Below are 4,562 nucleotides of genomic sequence, written 5' to 3'. Positions count from 1 at the left end.
GTGCAACCCCCCCCCCCCCCCACCCACATTTACTCACCCTTATATCATTCCAAATCTGGCAAAATTATTCGACCTCGTTGACTTTCATTGTATGGCAAAAAAAAAAATTCCAGAAGAAAGTACATCGTACGGAAAAATTTTGACATAATTTACATGCTGTTTCAAACCTGTATTTCTTTTTTCTGCTGAGCACAAAAGAAGATATTTTGAAAAATGTTGGCTGCTAAACTGTTCAGAGGAAACAAATGCATAAAATACAAAAAAATAAAAAAATACAGTGGAAATCACTGGGAACCAAAACTCTTTGGTTATAAACACTCTTGAAAATATCTTGTGTTCAGCAGAAGAAACAACTGCATACAGGTTTGGAACAACATGAGAGTGAGTAAATGATGAGAGAATTTTCATTTTTGTCTCAATAAAAACACACATATGCAGATGGTAGTTTAAAGTGTTATTTTAATTCATGCTGATCTGTCTGTATGTTCTCTCCTCACGTAACTCCTTGATTTGCCCTGTACAATCTAATGTGACATGTATCCTGTACAGATGGTGCTGATTGTATGTAACCTTTGACCTCACTTTGACTTCCCAGCCCGTGCACATGCAGAAAGGAATAAATCAACAAAAACCAAATGAACTAGAAAATCTGCAGTCACATGTATGGTTCGATCCCTATAAATTAGAACTAAGTTCAGTTATCACACTTGATGTGTTTTTTTTGAGCTGTGGGCATTTCCAGGGTATATGAAAATGTATCAATCCGGCATCAATGGTGTTCTGTTCCTGCTTTTGGCAACTATAAAATGCATTTTCCCAAGTTGCCTGCTGGTTTTGAAGGATGGCATTTGAGTTGATGTATTGATGCTAGCAGATAGGATGTGCAGCACAGGTTTAATCACCCACCTCGACCAACTCTCTTTTCCTCCATTACTCTGTCTATCTCAGGGCCGTCCTTAGCTGACGCGGGGCCCGGTGCGAGGTAGGGAGCGGGGCCCCCTCGGTCCGTTCGTGGTCGAGTTCCGGGGAGGGGGGTCCCCCTCAGTCCATTTGCAGCGGGGCCCCCTCAAAGCGTGGGGCCCGGTATGACCACACCAGTTGCACCACTCAGGACGGCCCTGGTCTGTCTATACCTTTTTTTTTAGAAGACAAATCTTTAATAATGAAGTGACAATTGTAGCTTTTCATTTGATGAGTGGATGAATGAATTGAGGGTTATTGGCACATGGATAGACTGATTTCAGAAAGTGCTGCTGTCTTGCTGGTTTTCTATGTAAAAAAGCGAGTGCCTGTATTTCAGACATCTGTTTTGTCAGAGTTTTTTTGAACAGTTGGAAAACGTTGGAGAGCACTAATGAGCACTTGTGTTTATAGCGATTTTATTCTCTTTATTTATTGATTTACCTTGTTTTGTTGTTTCATGTTATTTGAAATGTGCACTTCTAATGTGTTTATACACCACCTGTTTCATAACGTTTTTGAGATTTAGTTGCTCTCAGGTAATGGTCGTACAAGGGGAAAGCTTTTAGATTAGTGACAACGCAATAATGTTCGTTTGAATTCTTTTACTTTCAAATAAAAATACTTTAAATGCAGAGAAATAAAATGTATGCGTCTTGTCTGTCGATGCCCATAACTGTCACTAGAGGGCAGTTTGTCCTCACTCATTTGTTTTCCTTCCTTATTTGCACAACCCGCCGAAGGCAATTACAAGTACAAATTTAGACTTTTTTGACTCTTTGTATGTTTCTCATGATAAAAAAAACTTTCAATCTAAGGGTCCATAATTAAATGTATCAACTGAGTTAAGAGTTCAACTGATGGTTTCAACTGAGTTATGTATTAATCTCTTAACAATTTTACTTGTAAGAAGCTTACTTTTAAGATAGTTTTGATTTATTTAACATTTTGGTAACTGCATTATTCCTCTACTGAGGAATAACTGAGGTAAATTGGCGCATTTTCTAAAATGGCGCGAAGAATGGTTGCAGGAATGAGGTAAGCAGTGGTTTGTCATATTATGTGTTTTTGATATTATGCATGATTTGGACTTGGTTTCATAGTTTTGATTAGTCAGAATGTTTCCTCCCGAATGGGTTGCATTTCTCCCATAATTGTTTGTAATTGTTTGTTTGAAGAAGTACAAGACAAAAGTGAAAAGGAGCAATTTGTTATCCCAGACAGGATGGCGGCTAACCTAATTTCAGTTCTTGCCTACTTCAGACATGCTCTCCAAATTAAGTGTCCAAAGAAAAGAAGAAAAAAAAGACCTGGGTTTTCATGGTATTGCCATGGGAACAGGACTGGAATTATTTGCTCTCGAGTATTTCTCATAAACCACGAAGATGACCTACAAAGATGAATCAGCCCAAACAGTAGCATTTAATATCCTGAAGCAGGTAGGGCATCATTTGAAGATGTTTCTTAGGTTAGACTAAATTAATGACTATTTTTGTGCACTGCAATGACTTTTGGGGCAAATCCATTAAAGCAGCACTATATAACTTTTTCTGTGTTCAAAATTTGCAAAATGTATATAATCAGCGAGTACATTATGAATTAATCTTCCAAACCGCGTTTTTGTCTTATTCCGAATCACTACGGTGCACTTATAACAAGTACTTCTATATGGACTATTGTAGCCTGGTCGGGTCGTCGCCGCTGCGGAGTAACACATACCTGCGTGAATCGCCATAGACATAAACTTAGAGAAGTAGCTCCGGTTGGAATGTTCTTGCGCGGGATGTGTGCAGTTCTGTTTATTAACCGCTAGAGCGCCAAAAGTAACATAGTGCTGCTTTAAGAAACGTTATAGGGGAAAAAATCCTCAATTATATCATGAGATGTCCATCAGCGAATGCTAATCTCTGGTCACAAGTAAGTAGCCATGTTTTGGTTCGTCCGTTTGCTTCATCTAACAAGACACAAAGTAACAAACAATTAGGAATGAGACTGTGACTAACGCCGCGTTGAGTTCTGGGAAACTGTTTTGTTTATCCGCCATACTTGCAGGATAGCGCTGCCGTTCGCTATTGAGTTTAGGGCAGTATTTGATTGTTGGTCGTGATTGTGAAAAATGTCACCGGTGTATGTCATTCATACTGCATCGATAATTGCAATAGTAACTCAGATCATCGTTCTGAGAGAAAAATGGACAATGCTATATGTTTTTTCGCCTTTTCTATGTGTAAAAACACCAAGGGAAGGAGGTCACGGAGAAGACGCGAATAGTAAATCTGTCAATGCCACTGATTAAACCCACTGACTCTCACTCAGTTGAACACACACTTTTATTTGGATAATGTACCGTATGATGACTGAGCAGCGAGCGTCCAGCGGGCGACAGTTTTCACGCTAATCGGGTAAACACTGTAAACCAAATTCTATCAAACCTAAGAGAGAAATGCAGTGCATATCATGCAGTACGATAAAATAGCTTCTCTTCCCTGCAAACGATACAATGAAGAATGAATGGTTGTTTAACTTAAAGGCAAAAACAAAACAAAAGAGAAGCATTTATCCTTATAGAGAATGAGAAGTAACCATGGGAACGGATAGCGTATCCTGCTAATATGGCGGCGCCTTCCCGAAATGCAATGCGGCGTGAAAAGATCGTGACGTAACTCCTCATTCTCTATTGCTCATCGTTTTAAATGAGGGCAAGAAGTTTAAGCTAACACAGGTGCCAAGAATCTAACCAATGTGCCCAATGAGAAAGTTTTACCTTAGTGTCCCCAGTGTTCAATGTTCCTGGCCAGCAACAGTCCTGACTCCAATAAGTTTATTCCAATTTGACTAAATAATGACAAGCTGAATCCAATCCACTGGTGGTCTAATTTGATGTAATACATCTTCGATGTTGGATTAGATCTATAATTGAGGGTTTGATGCGATTAACATTTGTTCTTGGCCAGTATTTGATTACAGCTCAATAGCATTTCGCCTTTATTAAGGGTCAGTGGAGGAAAAGGGTGATGTTTTGAATATGACAGTTCTGTCCAGCTCTTGGGCATCTAAATATTGCCTAATTATAGTAGACAGTGACGTGCATGTATGTGGCGGCTGACCAGTCTGAAGACATATGCCATATCCACTGCAGCTTGATGGTTGGCCTCTTATTATATAGAGTGGTCTATTGCATCTGTCTGTCTTCCAGTCTATTTCCGTCTCTGTGTGCCTGTCAAACGAAAATCTTTACCCTTGGACAGCGTATTAAACTCAGTAAATCCCTTGAGTCTGCCTTGAAGTATAAGAAACCTACCCTCTCTTTTCTAACTCTTTCCACTTTTTTGTCTTTGTCTTAGTAGAGCATCTGAATAATTCAAATGGTCTTTTTTTAACCAGAATTTTTTTCACTGCCTAATGTTCCTTTAAAGCATTTCCTCCATTAATTCATTTACTCATTTATTGATTTTTCACTTTCTTTTCAAGCAAAGAGGCTTCCCGGCAAAGCAGTTTGAGCCGCAAAGTCTTGTTAAGCCATTTGTCAAGCACTTCCTTCCATTAAAAGCACGTTCTTGTGGTTGCGAGCTGTTTTGATGGACAAACTGCCGGAGTCTGTA

Source organism: Sinocyclocheilus grahami, unplaced genomic scaffold (assembly GCF_001515645.1).
Source record: "Sinocyclocheilus grahami isolate Dianchi unplaced genomic scaffold, SAMN03320097.WGS_v1.1 scaffold149.1, whole genome shotgun sequence".
NCBI classification, from domain to species: Eukaryota; Metazoa; Chordata; class Actinopteri; order Cypriniformes; family Cyprinidae; genus Sinocyclocheilus; species Sinocyclocheilus grahami.
This window is presented reverse-complemented; position numbering follows the sequence as displayed.